The sequence below is a fragment of the Lutjanus erythropterus genome, chromosome 4 (genome assembly GCF_056507025.1).
Source record: "Lutjanus erythropterus isolate fLutEry1 chromosome 4, fLutEry1.hap2, whole genome shotgun sequence".
Taxonomy (NCBI): domain Eukaryota; kingdom Metazoa; phylum Chordata; class Actinopteri; order Lutjaniformes; family Lutjanidae; genus Lutjanus; species Lutjanus erythropterus.
Genome location: NC_139320.1, coordinates 4,488,922 through 4,504,857, shown reverse-complemented (window position 1 = coordinate 4,504,857; position 15,936 = coordinate 4,488,922). Strand labels below are relative to the sequence as shown.

At 40.3% G+C, this 15,936-nt stretch overlaps 1 pseudogene; it reads right to left on the bottom strand.

The window, feature by feature from the left end:
* The window catches only part of LOC146327378 (dynein regulatory complex subunit 4-like), a 122,494-nt pseudogene that overhangs the window by 47,784 nt on the left and 58,774 nt on the right, over positions 1-15,936 (bottom strand).

The following is a 15,936-nucleotide window of genomic DNA, read 5'->3' as shown; positions in this document are numbered from 1 at the left end:
TTTGAGCACCACGGGATTAGTGTGATTTAGTCCCATTATATTGAAGAGCAGGCGGACATCTCTACAGCCGATACCTCCAAAATGCTGCACCTTGCACCAAAACAGTCTAGATTGATAAATGGCACTACAGGCTTGGGGAAAAAAAATCTATGTTTTTTTTATTATAACTGTCCCTTTTACATAAAAATGCCATTGCAGTGTACATATTTGGTCAATGTCATTCTTTAAAAGTCACTAAAATGCAGGAAACTTGAAATCCTCCCTATTTTTGAGTTCTCAAAGTTGGCAAGTATGTTGGAAAGGTGTCTTTACTTCAAAATAATAAGAATTATGTCCATTTTCTGAAGCTGATTGCTGAAAATCTAAGGCAGCGCTGATTGTAGAACAAGTGTTTTGGTGTCACATCAAGATCTGAATCAGTTTCAGGCTTTTCAACAGCAGAACTCTGTGTGAAACAATGACCACATCCAATATTCCAATCCATTAACTGTATTGACCTTCAGAGTTGTTCTCTGTTCAATCTCACTTTCTAACTCCAAATGCATGAACCAAACACCAAGCGCACAACAAGGTCACACACACACCAACACACACACACACAGTCTCTCATTTCTAAGAACGTCCCGGCTAGCTTCTCGCTTCACCCAATTCTCTCTCTCTCTCTCTCTCTCTCTCTCTCTCTCTCTCTCTCTCTCTCTCTCTCTCTCTCTCTCACACACACACACACACACACACACACACACACACATACACACACAGGGAGCAGCAGCACCCTATCTTCTTCTATTCCCTCTCCACTGATTAAAATAACCTCCACTCCCGTTGGGGAGGAGTCAAGCTATTTTAGAAATAAATATTCCCTCGGCGGACAGACGGGACAGACTGAGATCTGTTCGTGTGTGTGTGTGTGTGTGTGTGTGTGTGTGTGTGTGTGTGTGTGTAAGCTAGTGTACTGATGCTCAGCTGTGTCCCCCTGATGCCTTATCTCTCCACCCCCACCACCCCCTCCCGCCCCCAACCCCTCTCTCTTTTTCTCGCAACATACACACACATATACACACACAGACACATGAGTCTTTATCACGACCCGACACTTGGGCTCGGGCTGGTAATCAGAGCAGCAAGCACCCCACCCCTCCCTCCCCCACCCCACCCCCACTGAGGGAAGAGGCGCATTCTAATCTCAACTGTTGCATATCTAATACTAATTGGAATCCTGCAACTGGGTCACTCTCATTGTTTTTCAAGTATTGTCAAGTCGGGGAGGTGGGGGTGGGGGGGCATATGAAACAGAAATTACACCCCTTACACCCCCTCACTCCCCTCCCAGCACCCCCACCGCCGCCCACCCCCTCTTTAGCTGGAGCGCCCTTGATTGGATCCTCTCGCTCACTCGTGTGTGTGTGTGTGAGAGAGAGAGAGACAGAGAGGAAGATAGAGAGATCAAAGAAAACAGATGTGTTCACTTGTAAAATAGACACACACACACACACACACACACACACACACACACACACCTGCTTCCTCTAGTGCACAGAACAGTCTGTCCTGTCCTGTCCTGTCTGACACCGACCGGTCTGAGCAGGGTGAAGGCTGCTGCCGCTGCTGCCCAGACACCCATGGGTGCAGAGCAGACATGAGCGGGTGAACAGTGGCACCCCTCCAGGGGGTCTGTGAGTGAGTCTGGACTGTGAGCGGGGCTGTTCAGGAGCGACGCAGTCATGAGTGAAAAGAAAGATGATCAGTGAGTCTTTTTTTCAGGAAGGGAACAAATGTGGTTGTTTCATCTTCAGATGAGATGTGAGACATTAAGACCAGAGTGCCATTCAAGTATTTAAATTCATTATATTTCCCTGAAAATGGTAAACCATTCAAAATGGACACTAAAAACAGACACAAAGACACGCACTATTGTCTACTATGACTAGTACTATTATTAGTATACAGCTACATAACAGGACATACCGTAGATATGTTTTCATGTAAGGACACAATAAGTCCACGTTTATTGATCTAAACAGAAATTAAACAGAGTTCGACAAATATGGAGAAGCCTGAGTATCCCGATTAGAATAAAAAAAATAATACATTTGACTGCTGTTGGGACCAAGTAAGTATAAAAGAGGGTGAAAACTTAACATTTGGCTACTGTACAAAATGCTAAATTATTTGTTAGCAAGCTAACAGTTTAAGATAAATGTTACATTGTTTGCTAACAAGCTAAAATGTTATGAAAACATATTTTTAGCTAGCTGACATGTTAAGAAAATGTTATATTGTTTGCTAGAAAGTTAAAAAGTTAAGAAAACATTTGTTAACTAATAAGTTAAGAAAATGTTATTTTTTTGGTGGCTAGTTAACAACTTCAGAAAAATGTTTCATTACTGGGTGGCTAGCTAAAAGGTTGACAAAGTCACATTGTTTGCTAGCAAGCTACTGTAAAATGTTAAGAAAACATTTGTCAGTCAGCTAACAAGTTAAGAAAATGTTATTTTTTTGGTGGCTAACTAAAATATCAAGAAAAAGTCACATTGTTTGCTAGCAAGCTAAAAAGTTGAGAAAACATTTGTTAGCTCACAAAAAAAGTGAAGACAATGTTATTTTGTTTACAAGTTAGCAAAAATTTTTGCATTGTTTGCTAGCTATTTTGAGATGCTCACTATTTTTTCTTTCTTTTCTTTCTTTTTTTTTTTTTTACCATAGTTTCTCTTTAATTTGACATTCTAAGCCTTTTTTCAACTAAGTTTGTCATTATTTGAAATTTTGATTAATTATTTTGAGAAAGCTTTCATTATTTTAAGTCATATTGTTGAAAAAGTGTCTTATTATAATGACTTACTGGATGTTTTTTTCTTCCATTGGCAGAAATGGGCTTCCATACATAAAGATATAAGTCAAATTACACTGAATGAAATAAACTTAAACTAAATGAATAACCACTGTCACCTAAGAAATTACAGTGAGCAGGTGAAATCTGTTTGAATTTGGCTGCACAAGTCTTAAAGAAAAATGAAAAACTCAGCACATGCTGATGTCATTAGTAAACACATGAGATAATGACAGAGAAGACAGGGGTCTGTTGTTGTGGTACAGCTGCAGTATCTGCCTGTGCCTTGTGAGTCCTCATGGCTTCCTCCCTGTAGTCACTGCCAGCCTCCATAAATATGAAGCTGAAAGTGACTTAAAATCTGCTGTGAATCCATTAACATGTTTCCTGTCAGCTGAAGGGTCAGCACACCTGAGGGGAGCAAAAGCATTTAAGCAAAGGGAGAAAAATGCTGATTTCTGATATGCTAAGATACGCTCATGCTTATAATCTTTAGTGTAAAGCCCTTTTCTTTAAAATTATTGATGCCTGCAGCCTGCAGGCTTTCTCCGATGATTAATCGAGTGAAAAAGTCACAGTTGGCTGTTCTGTACCTGGGCTGGGGAGCTGGGAGGAGGAAAGCCTTTTGTTTTCAGGGGGCGTGGGACGATCTTCTCACGGTAAAATAGATAATGCACGTCCACTAGAAGTCTCCATTCTCCTTGACAGAGGGATAATGCTCTGTACCTACTGTTATATCTGCTGCCATCTCCTCCCTCAGATGTGATCGATGCTGTGGCTCACACTTGCCATTTAACAGATATACTCCATTAACTGTACCATGGCATCCAAATCTAACCGGAGGTGCTTTCCAAAGGCCAGTAAGTAAATTGAAATGTCTTTCTAAAGCTTGACTTTAGTGGCCTTTAAATAGAAGAGAAATATCACGGCACAAGAGAGAGGGAGGGACAGAGTGGAGGGAAGAGAGACGTCAGGAGGAGATAGGAAGAGCAGAAAGAGAGAGGGTCACTGAAGTCTGTGTATAGGACGCACCAAACAATATGTTTAGTGACAAAATGAAGAGCAGGAAAGGAGGCAGTCGAGCCACACTGCCTGCTTCTGACTGTCATCCTCGAATACTGCCCTACAAATACTAATGCAGTATGTGAAAACTGACTTTCTGATGAAATGACTGGTTTTAGGAACACAGTTTGATCCATTCCTTCCCGTAGGCCCATCACCCGCGGGAGGGTTCAGAAGGGGCCGATGCGGTGTGGTGTGGGTAGCAGTTGTGGGCAGGGGCCCCAACGACCCAAACCCAGGACATGGAATCTGACTGTGGGGACATGGAATGTCACCTCGCTGGGGGGGAAGGAGCCTGAGCTAGTGTGGGAGGTTGAGCGGTACTGGCTAGAGATAGTCGGGCTCACCTCCACGCACATTCTGGGCTCTGGAACCCAACTCCTTGAGAGAGGGGGACTCTTTTCTACTCTGGAGTTGACCACCGTGAGAGGCAGCGGGTTGGTGTGGGTTTGCTTATAGCCCCCCAGCTCAGCTGCCATGTGTTGGAGTTTACCCTGGCGAACGAGAGGGTCATCACCCTGCGCTTTCAGGTCGGGGATAGGTGCCTCACTGTTGTTTCGGCCTATGGGCTGAACAGCAAAGAGGAGAAGGAGCTGAGCCGAAAGGCAAAGCTCTCGATTTTCTGGTTCCTACCCTCACCTATTGTCATGAACTTTGGGTCATGACCGAAAGAACAAGATCTCGGATACAAGCAGCTGAAATGAGTTTCCTCCGCAGGGTGGCGGGACACTCCCTTAGAGATAGGGTGAGGAGCTGTGTCACCCGGGAGGAGCTCGGAGTAGAGCTGCTACTCCTTCACATTGAGAGGAGCCAGCTGAGGTGGCTCGGGCATCTATATCGGACGCCTCCTGGGCACCCTGGGGAGGTGTTCCGGGCATGCCCCACTGGAAGGAGGCCCCGGGGAAGACCCAGGACACGCTGGAGTGACTATGTCACTCGGCTGGCCTGGGAACGCCTTGGGATCCTCCCAGAACACCTGGAGGAAGTGTCCAGGGAGAGGGAAGTCTGGGCATCCCTGCTTAGACTTAAGTCAAATGAGGTGCCCACATTGAAGTTGAAATCAGGACAAAAAGACCAGAAAATGATGTAAACAATGAAAACGTAATAAAACATATCTTCTACAAAACTAAGAGGTTTAAGTCCTCAAAAAAAAAAAAAGATTAGAGAGTGATCAGAAGCCATGTTTCACTGCTAAATAAATCAATAAATGATCTACTATCACCACATTTGACAGCTGTGGTTGGTACAATGGGGCAGATGGTGATGTTCTCTGCAATAAACATGAAGAAGACAAATCAATTTAAAGTAATAAAAAAGTTTTAATTTAAATACTTAATAAAAAGATTCAGTTTCCTGCATCTTCAGCACTGACCAGAGAGACTGCAGGCCTCCAAAGACAATTCCAGGCTCCTCACACTGATTACGTTAAAGAACAAAAAAAGAAAAGAAAAAAAAGATTTTGTAAAATGAAAATTGAGACATAAAGGTCTCACAATTGACCCTTTGCTAAGCTCCACCTCCAAACAGCAACTGTCCAATCATAGCTTAGCAACCATAACTAGGGCTGTCAAGCTTTTCATTCCTCTCCATGTTGAAGGTGTGCAGGAGGCTCTGAGAAGAGTAATATGTTCCATGAGTCTGGATGGTGATGTCTTTTTTGCAGTCTCTCACAACATAAGCTGCAAATGTTAGCATGTGGTTAACATGGTTAACTAACACTAGCTTACTAGCTGCAGTAACTTTACCTCCAGCTGAACTTGATAGATACCACTGCATCTGCATTTGTCGATAATTATGCATCCCACTCTGGCTCAGGTCTAAGCTGGGTTAGTTTAGCTCTTATCCCAGCAGTCTTCTGTGATTGTAGTCTGTCTATTCTGGCTCGGTGACCCATCTCAAGGTCTGCTGCACCAACCGAGTCCCTGCACTTCCTTTTCCCACATTAATGTGGATATTTCTGTCATCTATCATGTACATATACCTGCTATATCTCACCATCTGACCAGTGTTTGCGGGGTGTAAGCTAGCTTTAGCCTCAGTAGTATTTAGCATTAACATAACACTATGTGCACAGCTGTCAGGCAACTTTACATCTACACTTTCACAGGGTTCTTGTTTTAAAACATATCAGATGGAAACATTAAAATGTCAGCTGGAGACAGACGGCCGAGTCAAGAACTTTGCAGAGCTGAATCATATCAAACCGAATTGTTGTCCATTTAAATATATCTAAGATGTATCGAATCGTTGAACATGTATTGAGATACGTATTGAATCGGCCTCAGGCAGCAAGATACACACCCCTAGTGTTCATCTTTGGGATGTGGAGATGGAGGTTGTCACTAATGCTTGTGAATTGATGATAAACTGATTCTTTTGGAAAGTCATTATTGTGGATTAAATATAAGTTTGTGCAATTTACCTTTATTCAAACTTTTGGAAATTCAGTGTCCAGATGCGGCACCAGCAGTTCCAGGGTGTCCTTTTTCCCAGAGATACACAAAGCCATCAGTGCTGGGACCAAATCATAAAGGCTCTGCCAATCACAGGTTGATTCTATTAAAGCATGACAACGCTACCTGAACTGACTGGAGAAATATCCAACAACTCCGCACAGCTACAACTACTGTCAGATCAGGAGCCTGTTTGAGACAGCAGGCTCAACAAACTCTGAGAGTAATCCTGAACTCCAAGTTGACCGAGCCTGCACTGCAAAAGCAGCCACATATTCTTAAATATGATCAAATTGTCTTGTCTTAAGCAAAAAATCTGCCAATGGAGAAAGCACATTTTTTATTTGGCTAGAATTGTTAATACTAGTTTGTAAATCTGGCTACTTCTGGGCTTCAAAAATACTGTAACTAAAAGTAACTGAAAACTAAACTAAATTTAAGGTTTACAATTAGCAAAAAATAACAAGACACATTTTCCTGAAACAGAATATTAGAATATTTTCTGAAAAGAATATTTTCTTGATTGAGCTGACTTTGAGACTGAGTTGCAACAACAAGGATTAATTTAATCTAAAATTGGTGCTGATCAGAGTTTAGTAAAACTAGGTTTAAAATGAGTTGATCCAGATTTAAAATTAAGCACAGCTCTGTCGCACAATTTAAAATGAATCTTCATTTAGTTAAGCCAAGTGTTTAATAAATATGAAGATGCTTGCTTACCAAAATAAAGATAAATACATTTGGGGGCTGCTGGGACAGGTAGGTATAAAATATGGATACCGTTTGAAAACTGTTTCAGCTGCTAAGTATTAGTCAACAAAATGCTGCAGTGTTTGCTAAAAAGTAGGGAAAAAAGTAATCTTGTTTGCTAGCTATCTAAAAATTAGGGAGAAAAGAAATAATATTGTTTGCTAGCCAGTGTTGTTTTTGGCAGCCATTTTTGATTTAGTTTTAGTCTTAGTTTTTGGACGAAATGCTTCTTAGATTTAGTCACATTTAGTCACTTTTATCCTTGATAGTTTTAGTGTAGTTTTTTAGTAAACTAAAAGGCTCTTAGTCCAGTTTTAGTCATTAATTTTAGTGGAAAAAATAATGACTTTAAAACATTAAATTAGGCCAACACAGATATAGGAAATTGTAATTGAGGATGACAGGTTGTGTTGTAATTCATAAAGCAACAGTTAACTCGCTTAACACTTTTGTATAATAACCAGATTCCTTACCAGTCTGATAGCACCAGCCTAGACTTTCCCATTCGTTTTATTTTCTGCTGGATTATGTGTAAAGTATATCCATAAAAAATCATCAGGTCTTTTCCGCCCACCAAGCCCTTGTGCTGACGTTGCCGCCATGGTCCATGAACTGTGTGTGTGACTGTCCTGGTGTGCACTGTGTATGCCCGGTGGTGGGCGTGACCAAACAAGGACGGGATGCAGGTGCATTGCTGATATCTTCAGCATTTGGCAGACAGATTGCATGCGCAGTTGGAGGAAATACCATGCGTTTTGTTAGTCCTATAGCCAACCAACTAACATTTTCGTCTCGTCTCCTCTTGTTAACGAAAACAACAGATACGTCTCATCATATTTTTGTCATCAAAGAGCTATGTTTAGCTCGTCACCATCTTGTTTTAGTCATGAGAAAAGGTGTGTTAACGAAATCATTTTGTTATCGTCATCGTTAACGAAAACAACACTGTTGCTAGCTACCTAAAAATTAGGGGGTTAAGAAATACTGTTTACTAGGGAAAACAAAAACGTGTGCTAGCTATCTAAAAATTAGGGAAAAAAGAAATAATATTGTTTGCTAGGGGAAAAAAGTTAGGGGGAAAGAAATCATAGGGTTTGCTAGGGGAAAAAGACATAATATTGTTTGCTAGCTAGCTGAAAAAATATTAAACCTTTATGATTTTTGCTAATAATATAAGAAGTTCAAAAAGTTATAATGTTTGCTTGCTATCTACAAAATCTATCTTTGCTAGCTAGCAAAAAACAAACAAAAATATACTACTACTACTAATAATAATAGTAATCATGCAATTGTAATAATAGTAATAATCTAAATTAATTTATTTTAAACCTAGTTTTACTAAAGTTTGATTAGAACTAACCTTAGATTTAATTCTAAGTCTAAGTTATCTTTCTGTCTGAAATGGAAAACTCAGAGTTTCCTCAAATCAGGCTTATCAAATTCAGAGTTTTCAATAATCCTGCTCTCTTAAACATAGCCCAGTTACAGATGCATGGAAAAAAGATAAGATAACTGATGACTAACCTTGCAGGCGTTGTCCTCTGAGCCTTTTTTTGATGTCACCCAGTGGCAACCACTTGTCCTCTGCCTGGATGTCTAAAGCCGTTGCTTCCATTTTCAAGTCTTCATACTCCTGCCAATCACATGGTCGTTTGTATAAATCATTAAAACATCTCATGAACTGACCAGGAAATATCAAACAAAGCTGCACGGCAACACTTAGACATGAAACAAAATCACTTTTGAGATAACCAACCTTTAATTTTCGAGACACCTCACCTTCCAAGGCCTTGATGATGATGTCTTTGGACTCAAACAGGTCCTAAAGGCAAAAACAACATAACACAAAACAACACATCCCTCACAATTAAAGGGGTAGTTCACCCAAAAATGAAAGGTTAGTCATTATATAATCTCCCTGATGATTGAAGGACAGGTTTAGTTTGTCAGTCTACAAAACACTGTTGGAGTTTCACAGGAAAACAACGTTGCAGAATCTCTCCCATACTCCTCTGCTGTAATCCAAGTCTCCCAAAGCCCTGACATGCTGTTCACTTGCGTGCACGCTTTCACAACACACACACACAGTTCAGACGGTGTGCACACGCACGTGAATGTGGCTCCAAGCTTAAGATCTACAGTGAAGATTGAGGCTAAAAAGATGGTGTAAATGACGTCATGTTGGCATGTTGGGGCTTTAGGAGACTTGGATTACACCAGACGAGCAGGATAGAGGCATTTTATTGCTTTTTTTTCTTGTTGTTTTTTCATTCCATTGTTTGGGAGATTCTGCAATGCTGTTTTCCTGTGGATAAAAAAACTGAACACAACCGTCAATCAGCATGAGGGTGAGTAGATAATTATCGTGACAATATTTGCCAACCCTCCTGTTTTTCCAAGACACTCCCATTTTTCATTGCCCTCTCCCTATTTCCTCACCATTCTCCTGTTTTTCCTCCACATTTCTGACAAAATTTCACTCCTTTTTTCTCCTTTTTCGTTATCACAGCCTGTTTCTGACACTCTGCAGTGTATAAGAATTATGACTTTACCATTTCTAGCCAGATAGCAATACAGTTACACCAAACCAAACATCCTGGAGAGAATAATTTCAGTTTCTTAAAGAAAGCTTTAAAAAGAGGCATGCATTTGGTTAAATATGCCAAGTCAATTTTCTTTTAGGGGCAGGAAAAAAAAGATAAATGAATGAAAGAAAAATGATGAATATTAGAGCATGCCAGAGGGGAAACTTATTCTGTATTCTTTCCTAAGAATGAAAAGTATTCAACATAAAAATGCTGTTGAAGTATACTTATTATTTTGGCATTTTCATTCTTGAAAGGCATCAGAATGCAGGAAACAAAGTCTCTGGAATTTATATTTTTTGGTTTTCAAGTCCACACTATTTTAGAGTTCTCAAGGTTGGCAAGTATGGCTGTCACATCATCAGGGTTATTTTCCACTGGCATTGTGATATGTAACAGCGGTTTCTCCACTGAAAAATGACCAACCACAAGGTTCCTACGGCTTTTCTGAATTCAAATTCAAGCACTTTTCAAGGTTTTCCAGCAACTCACAGCTGTGGAATATGACATATGTCTATACATATACATGCTCAGAATGTAAAATCAGATGTTATTGTGCACGATATGATAGAATTCTACAGAAGGGAGTTCAATTTAAGGAAAACACAACAAAGTTTAAGGTTTCAAAATATGTCATCTGTCTGTAAGAGGACTTGCCATCCTGTCAGAGTGGCAACAATTAATCCAACAAACCAATATTAATCGATTATGAAACTGATCTCCAACTATTGTGATAATTGATTCATTGTTTTGAGTAATTTTTTCTGAAAAAAAAAAAAAAAAATTAATGCTGTTTTTGTGGACAAAACAAGACATTTGAGAACATCATCTTGGACTTGGGGAAACACCAGTCAAAAAGAACATTTTTGAATTCTAGTCTTAAATTTTGTGTACTTTTTTTTCATACAAAGGGCTCATACGAAGATGCCACGTCAGACTCAACAAATGCTCGTAACTTCAGAAAACCATGCCAGTGATCCACCTGTGTATATCTGACTGCACGTGCATGCATAAATTAGCATAATTAATGCCCCAATAATATCATATAAGACGGCGCCTCCTGCTCTATATGTCAGGAAGTGTTCATTCATGAAAACAGCATCAAAGTGAAAAAAGAAGAACTTTAGGAGTTTGACGTCCTGTTTTCAGAGATCCATAAAGAAAAATTTGTCATTTTAACAGCGTCGGCAGTGGAATTAAAAAACCTGCTAAAGCAACCTGAGAGTTGGACTGTCACTGAAATAAAGAAGACATGTCTCAATATGAAAATGACTTAAGGGAAAAAAAAATAAAGGACTCGCCACAGTCAGGCGCGATCGAGGACAGAATAAGTGAGGATGTTCACCTGGACAGATACTTCATAAACCTGCATGTGCAGATATACAACCAGTACACCTGACAGCAGGTGATAATAGATCATTGAATGAAGGATAAGAGGCTTTATATGTAAATTTATAATCATTAGAAATGCAGTCAAACAGGATCATGTTGACATAATTATGAAGTGTAATTTATTTTTCAAACTCTAAATGTCTTCAAACTAGTGAAAAACTTCAGTTTGGATACCAGCAGACTGACTGCACATGACTCTACGACAGGTCTGGACCTCAGAAATTATGTTCGTATGTGAAAGAAAATTCAAAATAAGAGAAAATCACTGAATGCCAGAAGTTCTATCAAATCATTCATTGCACCACTTAAGAGCAAGTTTGTTTGTACAAGTGGTTCTCACACGAGGCCCAGTGCTGGGCATTTTATGGATCAAACAACTAATCAACTGGTGAAGAAAATGATCAACAGATTAATTGATAATGAAAATGACAATTACAAGAAAGACTTGAAAATTAGTAGATTTGTCTCTCTCTGACTTATTTTATTTCTTTATCTAAAAAGTAAAGTACTTAGTCAGACAGCAATTTATTGTGAAAATAATGCGATTAGAATTTCAAGTAGTTTCAAGCTCTTTATCCAAAATCCAAGCACTTCCCAGACCTTGAAAATACTACATTAACTCTTTCATCATCAATGATGAAGTTTCTCATCAATTGCAGTTTTCACTGCGAGGTGGTGGGGGACACTGTGATGGATCATCTGACAAAACTTTGTCCCTCTTAGAAGAAGGGGACCATTGGAGTTGAGCAGCAGCAGAAGAAGATGGCGTCATCTAGTATGAAAACATCAGTGCTCAGCTGCAGAGCTGCAGGTCAGAGAGCATCATGACCCGACCACAGAGTGGGGCTTCTTGCACTGCGGCCCCTTGACCTCCACAGCAGCCAAGGCATGGCGAGGCTGCTCACACCGCAGCCCCTGGGAGTCACGCCACAACTGGGGCAGAGAATGCTTCAGCCCCCCAGGCCAGTCGGACAGTGTTTCAGGCAGGGGGCAGGACACACCTAGTGTTAACCTCACAGGTGACAGCGATGTCACACATGTAGTATGATGTGATTAAAAAATAAATAAACAAATAAAAATGTGAAGTTGATATTTAGTTTAAAAACGTGTCTTTCAAAAAATGCTGTTTTCTCAGTTTTTGTCTGAAAAGTGTTTTTTTTGATGCAACCGACCAATGTTCAAGTGCTTATACAAAAGAATGAATGAAGCTAGAATAAAAATGAGAAGATTTTTCCTTTCTTTTGATATAGTCCATGTTAACATATTCATAGAACTGAAAATTCTGTGGGTGTTGAAAAATCTGTGAATTTTGTCAAAAATTCTGGCGCTGGCTGGCAACTTTACTAAAAAAACCCTGTTGGGGAAAGAGTTAAAATTCAAGCATTTTCAAGGATTTCCACCGCCTGAGAGAACCCTGCAATGAGAGACATGGGAGAGACTAATCATTAGCCAATCAACGCCATTTAGCAATTATGAACTCGCCTCACCTCACAGTCAGCTCGCAACCAAAAGAAAATTTAATTAATCATGTGATCATTTTTGTTACTTGACCTGCACCTTCCAGCTCATCGGCTCTGCAACATTTCTGGGAAACCTCCCAAAAAATTTGCAACTTTCACTGTTGTCAGCCTGACTTGTGGCTGCTAACAAGTTAGCTAACACCAGAAAGAAAATGAACCATGGTTTAGTTTGAACCATGCTTCAGACCACCTCTTTTCGCTGGATCAAAGTCCGGATTTTTGATGCGGACTGTGGTCTGGGGGATGTTTCACACCTGTAATTTTGTTCCAGATCAAACTGAAAAGTCTGAAAGTCCAGACCAAATGAGGTAGGTGTGAAAATGCCCTAAAGTAATGTAAGCACCACTCACTCTTGCAAAATCAAACACTCGGGGGGCAAAAACCAACACACTAGTGTCGACTTACAATGATTTTAGATCCAGGTGTTCATGTCAGTTTCTAATGATGGTTAAGATAAATCAAATCCCCCCTCCCCAAGGAAAACCGAGAGAGTGTAACAAGTGGACAATTCCGTTTGATGATCAGATATTATATTGTACCTTGATGTTTTTTGCAGCCATTTGTTCTCCCTGCATGAAGGTGAGCACCACCCAGAGTTTCATCTGCATCTTCTCCAGAGTTTCTTCCATGGCCTGTATTCTCTTCTCCAGGATCATATTGTCCTGGCTGCTTTTCTGCTGCACGTCCAGGATGGCTTCAGTCTGCTTCTTCTGCAGCTCGTCGTGTTCCTGCTGAGCCTGTGGGATACGAGAATCGTGCAAGAAACCCCTCCACAGGCAAACACAATATTCAGAACATTCAGCATTCATCAGCTCAGCAAATGAACAAAGTAAAAACTTGTTGCATGACAAGCTATTGTGAGCCTTTCACCTGTTCATATATTCCAGCTCCAGCTGCTGGTGCTTCAGCTCACGTCTCTCGTCCAGTATATGTGCAGTCACTTTTTTGTCCCTCTGTTGGAGACATTATGAGAAGTTCACTTGTTTTCATAGTTTTAGCCAATATTTCAGTCAGTTCCAACATTTTACTAAACACTTTCACTGTGATTTCACTGAAATGTTTGTTGTACGATTGTCTCTTCAATGGTACATTCTTAGAAATAAGGGTTCCAAAAGGGTTCTTCCTGGAGGGCTGAGTTTCTACTCAGAACTACTTGCATCCAAAATCCCTTTTTGTAAGGGGCTTGTCAAGGCTTTTTTTTGTTAGACTAAGGCTCCATTAAGAACCCTTTTCATACAGAGAACCCTTTTTGGAAGAAAGAGTTCTTCAAGGACTGTTGAAATCCTCAAAGAACTCTTTGGACAAGGTTTCTCTGTACCATAATATAACAAGGTTCCCAGTAGACAAAACCCCTGGAATATAAAAAGGCTCTCAACAGAACCCCCTTGGCTGGTCTTTGATAAAAAAAAATGTTTTTTGATTTAATGCAGCGTGTGATTGGCCAATTACTACAACAGCTACAGCCCATCCCATCTGTGGAGAAGTGCAATTGACATACCTGGCCGTTCAGCATGACGGTGACACCAAAGCATTTAAAAATATACTGCAGGGCTGCAACATTTGATAAAAATAAATGCCAAAAATGCAGTGAACCTTCAAACTCTTTGCCATGGCTGTACTCTGGGCGACTATCTTTGGACGGGTCTCACACATCTTTGTCTCCAGTTCCTCCAGAGACTTCGTCAGGCGTTTCTTCTCCAGCTGAACTGCTATAAACCTCCTATTCAGCTGCTTGTCTATGACCTTTGCAGCTTCAACTTCAGTCATAAGTCTATGCTACCAAATGACAGCAAACATTATTTACAGTCAAATCAAATGTTCTTAAATAAAAACAGAAATTACCAACAGGACGGTTGATATTAAGATAAGTTGGTCTTCACTTGGCATTCTAAACTCAATCTTATAGTTAGTTTGTAACATCTAAGAATTTGTTTTTTAAAGGAAGTCTAAGGATTTTGTGGTGGTGAAACCAGTTGAAACAATGTGCTCACATTTGTCCATCTATTTTAACTAATTTAATTCTGAACAAGCATTTACATCCTCAGTTACTTCTCTCAAACCGATTGCTTCTTATTTGTTAGTAGCCTATGCTGGACTGAATGAGTTCTAGTCATTTTCTCACCATAGTGCAAGATGAAATGGCTTTTTGGCAAGACAGTGGAATATTGTTAAAAATGTATCCTAGCAAATGCATGCTGCTAGGCAATAACCAGTCTTTGCATGGCTAAGACCGGGTGTAGTTACTGACCGACGTAATATTAACATTATAACATTATAATATAAGACTGGACTTAACTAAGACCGACTCAGCAGCTCGGACCAGTTGGTGCAACCCACCCAAGGTGTCTGGATTTTCTTGAGTAACCAGGTCATGATTTCTGGAAAGAGTTGTTGCGGGTGAGTTTTCCAGATGTTTTTTTCTTTGGCATTTTGAGGACCACAACCTTAGTGCAATCTAGATACATTATATTGGATAGGAAGCAGATATCTCTACAGTTTATATCTCCCAAACTCAGAAAATCGCACTAGAACTATCTAGTTGGACTTTGGATTTTGGAGTGAACTGTCCCTTTTAAAAATGGATGAGTGGAATAAACATATAAGCTTTAGGCCTGCTGTGGTTGAAGGTGGAGAAAATTTCATATGTGATGGGCTTATGTAGACCTGTTGGCAAAAAAACTATCTGTGGATTAATTCAGCTTTCGTGTGTTTAGGTGTTTTTGGACCAAACAGTTCTGGGGACTCTTTGAAGAGGAACTATCCACTATGTGCGTTACCCTCGCTAGTCGGGACCAGAAATATTAATTGGATAAACTATTTATAAATCTTTTATTCATGCACAATGTCAGTGATCTGTTGCCGCAATGATGTTATGCAGCCATCTGCCACTAGTTGGGGCTGCAGCCTCATCAGACAGGAGCCCCTCTTGCTATATGCCACAAGTACGTATTCCCCGCTGACCCAGGCAACCACGGATGGACCACTCAAATGGAGCAATGTGTAACCAAATTAAGGACAGACACGCACAATAACCTGCAAGCAGAACTGCTGCTGCTGCTACTGACATTAGCCACACTGTGTAGCAGGCTGGCAGCTAACGGCAGCTCTCGGTAAACAATGTTGTTTACCTGCAGACACCGTGATCCTCTTCGGTCAGAAAAGTTGAAGCATTAGTGTGTTGCAATGTTTTGTAGGTTAATGTGCAATGTTTTTATTGCACAGCGCAAAGCAGTGTGCATTTCAGCAGCATCTAAAATACAATTTGGTGATTGTAGACTTAACGGCTTCAAATGACTCTTAATATGCACAGTATTATTTCTGACAGTGTTTATTATTTTCAGTTAATT